This window comes from Lycium barbarum, chromosome 1 (assembly GCF_019175385.1).
Source record: "Lycium barbarum isolate Lr01 chromosome 1, ASM1917538v2, whole genome shotgun sequence".
In the NCBI taxonomy this organism is placed as follows: domain Eukaryota; kingdom Viridiplantae; phylum Streptophyta; class Magnoliopsida; order Solanales; family Solanaceae; genus Lycium; species Lycium barbarum.
This window is the reverse complement of record NC_083337.1, coordinates 19,511,120-19,523,423: the sequence shown is the minus strand read 5'-3', so window position 1 is coordinate 19,523,423 and position 12,304 is coordinate 19,511,120. Positions and strand designations below refer to the sequence as shown.

At 39.6% G+C, this 12,304-nt stretch overlaps 1 long non-coding RNA gene across 1 annotated transcript in view; it reads right to left on the bottom strand.

Moving 5' to 3' along the window:
* Positions 1-1,491: 1,491 nt before the first annotated feature.
* The window catches only part of LOC132633152 (uncharacterized), a 34,762-nt gene continuing 23,949 nt past the window's right edge, over positions 1,492-12,304 (bottom strand). The window contains exon 3 of the long non-coding RNA XR_009579603.1: positions 1,492-1,752. This is a non-coding gene — a long non-coding RNA (uncharacterized LOC132633152). The remainder of the gene's footprint in view (positions 1,753-12,304) is intronic.

Here is a 12,304-nt window from a genome sequence, read left to right as displayed (position 1 = left end):
GGCTGAGTGAAAATTGCGGCCGAAATATGGTTGATATTGCCTAGAAGACTGACCGGCACCCCTCGAACTAGAATCACAATAACTCCCAATCTGACGCTGCCTCTTCTCACCATCCCTTCTAAATGCACGGGCCTTAGTAGGCTCAAGCAAGGAAGAATGCTCGATAATGGACTGGAAGAAAGCTCTCATAGCCTCTATCTGAAGGCCAGAAATCTGAAAAGAACCGACTAGCCCACCAACAAATCGCCTAATCCTGTCAGGCTCAGTAGGGATCATGGGAGTGGAATAACGGGCCAAATACAGATTGCGGGTCACATAGGCCTCCATAGACATACCCCTCTGCTGAAGATGTCAAAACTCCTCCCTACGCTCCTCTCTCACAGCCCGGGGCACATATTTCACAAAAAGGCCCGGTAAAATTGAGTCCAAGTCAGGGGAAGAGAACCCTCAGGTCTGCAAGCAACAAAATACCTCCACCATGTCTTCACGAAACTGGTAGGACACATAGTCAACTCCATGAGATTCTATGATCCCCATAGCAAGTCATACATATCCAAGATGAACTCATAAGCGTCCTCTGCAGAAGTACCCGAACAATTCGGTGTCTCCAACTTACTAAACCTCCCAACAAGATCCTGATCGGTCAAGGTCATAACAGGGCCCGCCACGGGTCTAAGATCACCCCCCGGGGCTGGCACTGTATCAATACGGGGAGCCATAGCTGCAGCGAGGCGTGCTACTTAAGTAGGTCTCTACTCAAGGGTCTCCGCCCCAACTCTGGTATGGGAAACTCTGCCCGGAGTAGTAACACCAGTAGCAGCCTGCTGGGCATCTAGATGGAATAGAACACGGGCCATGGTATCCTGCATAGTCTGCTCTGAAGTAATCTCATGTTGTGTCTATGTTAGGGCCACATCATCCTCAACAGCCTGGTCTCGAACCTGCTGATCCTCAAGCACTGGAGACGGAGATCTCTCGCGTTGATGTCCTACCGCAGGAGCCCTACCCCAGGCTGGGGCTGCCTTGTGGCCTCTAACTCTGTCGTGCCCTCTGGCTGTCGCACGCCATCTGGTACTAGTTGCAGCTACGGGCTCTAGCACCTAATCTCGGGCTATAGTAGCTCGAGTTCTCACCCTCTGTAAGAGAAGAAGTAAGAGTTATATACCAATTCGATTATTCCAGATACTAATTGGAATAAAGTAGCATGAAAGAAAGAAAGAGGGAAAGTAAAATTTCTTAAATGTCCTATAGCCTATCGCAAATAAATACAGAACTCATCGTACCAATCCACCAGACTCTAAGAGACACGCTCTTGTATAATAGATCGGGCAACCTAGGTCTCTGATACCAACTTGTCACGACCCAATTCAGATAAGTCGTACAAGCACCTACCTTTCCCACCTTAGTAGGTGAACCCTCTACCCAACAATAGTAAAAGTAAAAATAAGTAATTAAATAAGCGAAAGATATAAAATCACGTAATTCTGACGATAATAATATAGAAAAAATGCGGAAGTAAGGAAAATACACCCCAGAGTCTGGTCTAATCCATATAAGAGCATCTAACTAGAATATACAAGTCTGGAATATCAATAATAGATCAAGTTTGAACATGTCTCGGAATAGAAAATAAAACATAAATAAAGAAGAATCTTCAAGGAGGCGAACATCTCATGCTCACCCTGTAGACTCTAAACAACTCTTGGAGCGACTATCAGCCACGAGAAACAGAGGTCGATCCCACCTAGAATTCTGGATTCATAAAAGAATGCAACAAGTGCAGGTTAGTATAAAACCACAATACTGGTAGGTATCATAGGCTGACTAAGTTTAGCTAACATAATCCAGACAATAAAGTAAGATAAACAGGTAAATCAACAAGTATAAGTCAACACAAATCAGAAACCAAGTACACGTAATCACCTAGGTTATACCAACTAAACAAAAGTGTACCAAGTCTCAATATAATCAATCTGTATCCAAATAACACAAGTATATGATCATATCATCAACATAAACCCATAATGGAATGAAATGCAATAATGTATGAAATGTGGATGCAATGCAATGTTGTGTACTCATGTACTCCGGACGGAAGTATCGATGTCTCGGCAGCACAACCCAAGGGGGACTCGCGGAGTCCATGTACCTCACGGTCCGGTGACAACCCGGATACCGGATCATCACAAACCCTGGGAATCGCTACCACACAACCACGATTTTGGGACAACCATCAGATATCGGTACTCACGTCTCTCTCATCCAACTGAGCCCAGCTCATCACAGTGTTTCTTAAAGTATCATCAAAGTATCAATAGTATATCATGAAGGATGAGAATGTGTGCAATGTATGAGTTCAACATCAATAATCAGATCAATATCAGCAGTACCAGGCATGGGTACACTAACAATATCATTAAAAGTCTTCACAAGCCATATAGAACACTATGCTCGTATCAAACGTCAACAAGCTAGATATTATAATATTAAGATCAAGATATACCAATACTATCCAATATCTACTATTATCATATGGCATCAAGCCTACAACAATAGAACAAATCAAATCACAACACAACGGGGTTGGTAGCCCCAATCACACAACAGGGCCCAACCTAAGACAATATCCAACTCAATTTCATACCCGAAGGTTTACATGCTTTCTCTGACAATATCGTCTAAATATATGTTTCGCTAAATATAGTCTCACCATATGGTAAACCGTAACCTACCTAGAAGGCCGAACAACAATAGCACCAACAATCACTCCTTAGCCTTTCCTTTCCTTCAAGCCTAGAGATCAAGAAAGTTTAAGCATATTCGAATCATGGAATTAGAATCAAGAAGAATAAGAAAACCAGCACTACTTCTATCAAGACCCAAATTCCCGATTTATGGACTAGAAAGGTGAAATTAGGAATCTAAAGGTCCCAACATGAAATTAAACCCCTAGGTGATTAGTTCCCATCAATAGCAAGCTAGAATAATCAACAATTTACTCAATTTCGGATTCTAGGCAAAACCCCCAATTTTGGGTATAAACCCTAACTTCCAATTCCACAAATTAGCCTCTAATTAGGAAAAAAACTATGAAATAAGGGATTCTAATCAACAATTCAATGCTTAAACAACCAATATTTCATGATTTAGAAGCCTAGAAAGAATATTCATTAAACCCACTTTTAATCTTCCATCACTTAAAGAAACTAACAAGATAGAGGGATTCTAAGATGATTAGGAAAAATGGAATAACAAAGGGATTAAAAGGACTTACCACCAAGAATCTTCTCCAAGAACACTCTAGATTAGCTCCCAAAAGCTCGAATTTCGAAATAGTAATAAACGAGGGACTTAGGGCATTTAACACTTCATTTAATGAACTAACTACCCGTCACCCGCTTCTGCGATGAGATTACCTCTCCAGCGGCACCCCCAGCAGTCCCATGACCGCTACAGAGGTCATGCCCAAATGGCACAGACCGCTTCTGCGGCAGGGCGACAACCATAGCGGTACCGCTGCTGCGGTGCTGGATCCGCCAAAGCGGGTACCAGACACCAGAAAAATTTCCACGTTTCACAACTCAACCCGAATTTCTGACTAACTCCTGAAGCCATCTGCTCACAAACCACATACACAGACACACATAAAAACACGCTACGGACGCACCCGTGGCCTGAAAATTCCTAACAGAGGTCGCGTTGACCGAGTCGACCCCCAATACCTCAATTCTAACTTCTCAACCCAAGTCCTAAAATGCAGAGTGCATTGTGTCCGTTTACCCAAAAGTCAACTTTGAGTCAACTCTTTTTCGCTTTGAGCCAATTTTTCCAAAAAGTCACCAAAATTGACCCCGAATACCTCGGGAAGCATGTCAACGATCCCCTCGAGTCAAAAGTGATGTAACCAAGCTCGGGAAAGGGTAAAAAGTGCTCAAAAGACTATAATGACCAAGGGGGTCGTTACACATATTCTATTTAGAATTTCATTCACCGCTATCGACTGAACATCACTGAAATCCGCTCAAGAATGTATCGTAATATCATAAACCTTGCAAAATATACGGGCCAATCCTGGAGATAGTACTATGCCACGCACTTAAACAATAGAGAGTCCCCTAGCCTTTCTCAAAACTTCAAAATTGAATACTTCTCTAAATCTGGCACATCACATGTACAATCCTTCATGAAGTCTCTCCACTAGAAAATATCGACCAACCCAAGTTACTCCGACAAAAGTTCAATCATTGTCGATACAATACCCCAAACCACCATTTCACTGGTCCATAATTCGTAAGGCGATACTAGATTATCGTACGCATAATCCTGCTAAAGTCCTCATATAGCTTCACCAAAGTACCTTTGCAAAAATCTTTTAACTAAAGATTCCTTCTTCCATCTTAGTTCATGATTTTACTGACCCAACATTGATATCCAAATGTTCTATAGTGACCGGTATTGCTGATCCTTTAACTCAATTTCTGAAATGCTATGCACAACTTGAGTTAGTCCAAAATCATCATTGATATTCCACTTTAATTGACCTCATTGATCGACACCTCACTTGAGGATCCTTAAGTGTTGCTTTCCCGTGAAGAACCACCTCATGCCTTATTTCGCCAAACCATAACACCTCTAACAATCTTGCGATTATCCCTCTCATATCGTCAACTCTACATAGTCACCTCACTAGTAATTGCAGAAACTTGCCGAGTCTTAAACAATAGATACAATGCCCACCGCTAGAGTCATTTCCATTAATAAATCACTGTCTCCCAGTAGCTTATGACATAGTCAATAATACCAATTAATTCATTTTCCTTTACCTCCACTTCATAAATAGAGTAGTCTCATTCCATGACCTACTAAGGGATTCATCTCCCTTCTAACACCATGACCTTTGAGGACGTCAAGCTAGTGTCACTCATAATCCTTCCACATCAAACAACTACAATCCATATCACAAAATCAATAAGTTCTACGTCCAAAAATGGTCCCCTTTATCACCAACCTCAAAACATCAAACTACCCTAGGAACACTCCCATTATTGAGAATCACAACCGCCTATTCCTTTATGATTTCCTCGCCACAAGTAAGTTCTCCTACTTAACTTAAGACCAATAGCCATTCTCTGAAGGAACCCCCAAACCACTAGTTCTTACTCCATCACCATGATTCTATCATGCCAAAGCTCAACTTACCTTTCTATAACCTTATCCAACAACAACCTTCGCCCATTCTTGCAACCTTATCATGACGAGCACGTCAGATAAAAATTGTTCTCTTCATATAACGGAGATTGATCCATTCAAATACTCTTCCTTACGTTCTCGTCCCATAGGACAACTGAAAAATCCTTACGATTATTCCCTAAGAAGCCTTACTTCCTCACACCTTATCACAAAAGGTCACATTTCATGTCCTTATCCCCAATGTTACACCCCTCGTCTTCGTAGTAGTAAAACCTATGGTTTTCTAGCCGGGTATGCCCTTGGAATAGAGACCCAAGCAAGAGTTGGAGATAGGAAGTGCCTTACCCCGTGTACAAGAGCCCCAATATGAGTTTCGGGTAATTTACAGAGTTAAAATTTGAGTGAATCAAGTCGACGCGATTGGAACTAAACCAGAAAACCTGCAGGACACCAGTCATCATCGACGGGTCGTCGACATGTTAGACGGACCGTCGACGTGCAGCGTCGATAGGATTCCACATCCATGCATCTGCAGGCGCAGGTCGACGGGCAAGTCGACGGGCCGTCGACCTGCCCGTCGAACTGGACCACTGTAGCCTTTTTGGCTTCCAAGTATAAAAATGTGGGTCACGACTTCATTTCATATTTTTCTCCTTCCAAAAATCAGAAAATCCTAATACATTCTCTCCCAATATTTTCCATCATATTAGTGAGGATTTGACAAGACCCGAACCCCGTAAACCCGAGATGGTGAAGAACAAGGTTACTTCTAGGGTTTCTTCAAGTTGTGGAGTTTAGGGAGTTGAGGTTGAAGTGATTCTTGTGATTCTTGACCCCTCAAGGTATGTAAATAATTTCTACCCTTGTATTTAAGTTGAGTATCAAGAGTTTTAGTGATTCTAAGTAAAGAGGGGGTAGTTGTGAAAATGGTAAGTTGATGAAAGACAAAATAGTGACTTAGGGTTGTTTTAAGAAATGATTTGGGGATGGATTGGAATATATTTTGATATATAAGTGTTGTTATTGTTGGTATTAAGTGAATGAGAAGTTGAAGGGTTGTTAAGCTATGAGAGAAATGTTGCCCATAATTCGTTAAGCTCTCTATGCATCTAAAAGAGGTTAGTAAGTGAAGTACATAGTCTAATGAAGGTTTATGTTATCTTAATTGTAGATTTACCAGTCGAGAAGTAGGAGTTGGTCGATTTGATATACGTCAAGGTATGTTAAGGCTATCCTTTCCTTCTTTTGGCATGATCCTATGATGTGATCTAACAAGGGAGTAAGCGAGATTTCATATTACTCTACTCTTAGAAGTATTAGGAGTATTTTAGTCTTTGATGTTCATGTACCCCTTTATGATTATTCCTTCTGTTCATGGGTCAGTTTTATGTCTACAGTTATATATATATATATATATATATATATATATATATGTTGACCCGTGACCAAAAGACGTTATATACGCAAGTATTATATGTATATGAGGTATAGATAGGAGCAGGTGTTATTTACGCATTACCACTTGATCAGCTGGTGCACTATGATGACAATATAAGAATCAGGCTGCCAGTATCGCAGCAATGTATATGATGATGGCCGCAGAGAGGCCGATATGATATGAGAAAAGAGACAGGCGTTATATACACACCTATATACAGATGTATGACCTTCATTGATAGGCATGAGCATGCATATTATGCGCCCACAGAGGCATTGTCAGTTATACGGGTTTGCGCAGATTCAGGCAGATACTAGTTCATACAAGTACATGCATTCAGTAATTTCAGCTTATGAGTTCAGATCTTATCCATGATTCTCATGTGTTTACATATATATGATGTTGCTCTTATGCTTTACATGCTCGGTACATTATCCGTACTGACTCCCCGTTGCTCGGGGGGCTGCGTTCATGCCCGTAGGTACAGGGAGACAGACAGGTGGTCCAGCTCAGTAGGACCTCTAGATCTTGAAGTGGTCGGTACGCTCCATTCGATCTGGAGCTACAGTCAGTTATGGTATGCCCCTTTTGAGATGTGTATGCATATGGGTATGACAGGGCCCTGTCCCGTCCTTTCAACAGCTTTCGTTCCAATAAAGGTCTGTAGACAGTTGTATGTATTAGTCAGATAACGTATCCTTGTCGGCTTTATTCTTTTGTGTACAATATATGTAGCAGCCTAGCTGGCTGGCACTGTTCTTCCGCATGTTGTGTGTATATGTACGCAGATTGTACAGAGTTCTGATGTTTCCTTTTTATGAGATTAGTTTGTGCCATTCATGGGCCTTTGATGTTCAGTATGTTTCAGATAAGTATTTAGGGGTGTTTGGTCGCTGAGGCCAGGCTCCCGTCACGGCTCATCGGGTTGGGTCGTGACACCCAACTTCTCTCGCTGTCTTAACATCTCTTGTCACGTCAGACGATCCTTCCCAAGCTTACACCGATCCCATATAACATAACAATTAGGAAACCTCAATCTTACCTCTTCTACGACTTATCCATCACATGTATGAATAAATGCATGTAAGCAAAATATCAAGTGTCATATGACATATATGTAGGAATGGATAAGCATATATATATATATATATATAGCATGGACTCTCAATAATTTCAACTCCAACACCAACATGGATCATCCTTTCCTAAGTCATACAAGTCATAGAGTGATGAGATATAATGACATCAAATAATTTCAAGTATTTATAACCATGGCTCGCATGACCAACATAAACATCAATCATACCAGCCTAGTGGATTTATCACCACAACCATGTCTGAAGGTCTTAATATGCATTTCCCGTCTCAAATTACTATTCACAATAACAGCCCACACAGTTTCATTGATACCCACCCAAATGCTCATTACAGTCACTAAGGTGAGACCCCCTATTCACGCCCAATGCCCCTCAACATTATAAACTTTATATGCCCTCCAATTAGAGTCTAAAGAAATAAACAGTAACCTACCTCGAGGCCGAACAGGAGCCATGAACCATCAACGCCTTTCCCTTCCGGAGTACTATTGAACGGTCAAGTCTATCAAATGCGAAGTCTATGTTAAAATACAATTCTACAATTATCCATATTTCCATAAAAAGGATTCGGGTCTGACAAGTCAACCTAAAACCCCATTCTAAATCCCAAAGGTCAAAATGATAATTTTATTGTGAAATAAAGTTCAACCCGGTCAAAATAGTTCTCTACGATGTCACACGAATCCAATAGTACTCGTATTGCTATACTTTGATCCGGAACCCAAAAATGAACCCAAAATTATCAAACCGAGCCCCATGGGAAAAACTGGAATTTTATGCGAAAACAGGTCGCTCATAGTCTAAATAGTCAAAATCCTAAAATTCGTGAGAATCTAACCACGAGTAAGCATTCAATTCTATTATTTAGTCAAAACTCAAATTCATGAAAAGCTATTATTCTGATACATAGAATCATGGATTAAATTGAAAATTAATTGATGAAACCATGAATGCAAGCTTAGATTAAAGTTAGAAACTTATCCCAATGAAGAATCTTGAAAGTAGAACTTGAAATCACTCAAAACCGAGCTCTAGAACTCCTAATATTTGAAAATGAAGTTTCCCATCATTTTTTTGAATTTAATATTGTTCAGTGAATTCCCTTCACCATGATCGCAGAAGCCTCTCGCAATCGTGATGACACGCAACCTGGCCCAAGAATTTGGCCTTCGGGAACGCGATCGTAGACTCGCGAACGAGGGCTTTTCACCAGGGCCTGCCCAAACCACTTCCTTTTCATGAATGTGGGATGGCTCACATGAACGCGACCATTGCGATCGCGGTACCTCCGTCAAGAACACGAAGAAGAAAACCAGAACTGGACACCAGAAAATTCTGGTGTCCTCCGAACTCGGAATTAATACCCGAAATTCACCCGGAACCCCCCCCCCCCCAAACACAAACCAAATATGCAAACTGAGAAAAATAATGCTACGAACTTACTCGCGCACTCAGAATTCCCAAAAGAAGTCTCTTTAACCCGGTGTTGACCAAGGTCAACTCTAAAACATCCAAAATCCATAATTTCAACCAATGACCAAATCACGCCCGAACGTCTCGGGACTCGAACCAAGGACTCAACTAAGTTATAAATGATGTTCCAAACCTAGTGGAATCAATGAAATTTCAGAAATGATGAAAATACCCTCGATGTTGACTTTGGTCAACCGTTTTCATTCCTTTAACTTAGAATCTCTAGAAACCACCAAAACCAATCAAAACTCGCTCAATCGCATCGGGTACCGCGTCACCCTTCCCGCAAGTCTAAAAGCTCCAAATGACCAAACGGGTCATTACAATTATAGCATATACCTCATTCAACGAAAGTTGATGTTACACAATCAGACCACCCAAAATATATCTACAAGTAATTCTTTTCTAGAATTAAAATTTGTAGTCTTAAAAATAAGGTAGGCCACTTGTTACAATATGTATCTAGGTGACCTAATAGGGTAAAAATTACAATGTGTTTGAAGTACAATGAATAAACAACAAAATATCTTGATTAATAATTTCTTATTATTGGAAAATAAGCGTGGGATAACTCCGTATCAACTCACCAGGAGGAAGAGAAGGCTGGTTAATGCTGAAATCCTAGGCAACATTTTTGTTAGCTTCATAATTGTACCTTTAGAGGGTGAAGCTAACATTTACATAGTAAAATTAAACAAGGTTAGTACATTTCGTTTCTAAGAGTGTTTGTGTGTAAATTTGAATAACACAAGATTGTTTCTTAAACAATATAATCATAATGATGAGACAATTAATTATTTTAATTACTTGCTTATGGAGAACCATCAAACAATAAACTCGGGATTAATTGCAAATACCATGATATATTGTACGGATGAGAAGCTGAGACGAGAAGGTGTCCTAATGGACAATGTGACACGATAACTAATATTATTGTCATGCTTAGGGCATAAAATTAAAACTCTTAATTTAATTTTCTAGCTAGATCTTGATCCTAAAGGCTAGTTACATGAGGCACTAGCAAAATGATAAATGAAGAAAATGAGAGATAAAGAATCAAGTAAATATTTTAATTGCAATTCTAATTATAATTTCTCGATGAGTTTAAGTTACATACATCGTTAGTCTAACAGATTATTTACACTATCATTTCATTTAAAGTTTATTTACAGGTAAATTTTCTTAAAATGTGAGTTTTGAAATCCTAAAAATAAGACAAGTTACCTTATATAACAGATAAAGATGACCTTATAATTTGATGCTAGTTGCTTCATGGCTTGGTATGCGTTTCAGTTTATAAGATGTTTCTCTAAACAATTGCATTACTGTTTTCACATTATCTATGATGACACATCTTATCTATTATAATAATTATTTTCACTTCATCTGTATTTGCATGTTTAGCTTACTGGGTTTATCTAGCGGGCTAAATGACTTATTGGTGAATAAAGGTGTATAACCTTGTTGTGTTTTATTTTTACTCCCACACAAAAAAAGCGTGTTAAGTATCGATCTGTTGCAGATGTAAGAAGACACATATTGAATGGTTTCGAGAAACTGAAGGTAGAAGTAGATCAAGAAACTAATGCACTAAAAGATACTAAGGTAAACTGTTAATATAATCTAACAACTTACCTTAGTAACTTTTACTGCATTAGTTTATTGATCTACTTCTACCTTCAGTTTCTAGAAACCATCCAATATGTGTCTTCTTACATTTGCAACAGATAGGCACTCAACACACTTTTTTACATGGTAGTGAAGATGCAACACGACAAGGTTCTTCTTAAGGTTACAATAATTGATAAAGGGTTTAAGTTTTATACATTATCATTCATCAATAATTCATTATCCCACTAGGCAAACCCATTAAGCTAAACATGCAAATAAATATAAAATAAAAAGAATCATTATAATAGATAAGATGTCTCATGATAGATAATGTGAAAACATTAATGCAACTGCTTAGCAGAAACATCTTATGAACTCAAACACATACCAAGCCATGGAGCAACTAGTATCAAACCATCAGGTCATCTTTATCAGTTATAAAAGGTACTTTGTCTTATGTTAGGCAAAACGACCCGTTAGGTCGTTATGTCCTTTTTTTGACCAATTCCCGAGATTACAGAGCAGTTCTAATTAAAACTAAAGGATTTAGAATCTTAAGTGAAAGCGTTTGACCAATAGTTGATTTTTGGATAAACGGAGCTTTTTAAGATTTTCGTCTATTTTGTGAGGCCCTGAGGATTGATTATGACTTAGGGGAGTGGATGATTCAGGTCCCAAGGCGTTTGGTTGCATTTTGGTCAGTTTGGGGGTTGACTTGATAAATTAGACCTCCGTTGGGAATTTTGAGGCCACGAGTGAGTTTATAACGTGTTTTAACGTGTGTGTGCATATCTGGTTTGTGTACGGGAGGCCTCAGATTGATGTCGGGATTTTAGGATTAACTTGTGAAAGACCAGATTTTCTAGTTTCTGGTGTTTTCGCCATGGCAGGCTTAGTGCCGCCATAACGGAACCGCCATGGCGAGGGCTTATGCATTCATGAATTTTTGCCATGGCAAATGGTTGACTGCTAGGGTTGGACTACCATGGCGATCTCGTGACCACAGTGGCGGATCGACGGGACCAGATCCTTATCTTATCTTCCTAAGTTTGAATCATTAGTCCCAAACACCTAAACCTAATTCTAAAAGCAATTAGGGTAATTCTTGAAGAGCGTCTTGGTGGAGGCATCTTTGGGATAAGTTCTCATCTCCCTATTCTTGTATTCCTTTTCTACATATTCTACATAAGCTTCCATGGTTGTCCTTGTACGAATTTTGGGGAAGAAGGGTCTATAAACCCTTAGTTTGATTTAAACCTCCCTTAATCAATTTGAGTTAGGTAAATTTTGATTTCTAATACATAATCTAAGGATTATTAACTTCTAGGCTTGAATCTTCTTTTGAGTTCTTGAATCACATCCTAGAAATAAAGGTTCTTGCTAGTTTTTTTTTTTTTTTGGGGGGGGGGGGGGGGGGGGGGGGGGTTGGTTGATTTATTGAAATTGAGGTATCATTTGGGATTAGAACTTCATGTGATTAAGGACATTGACTAAT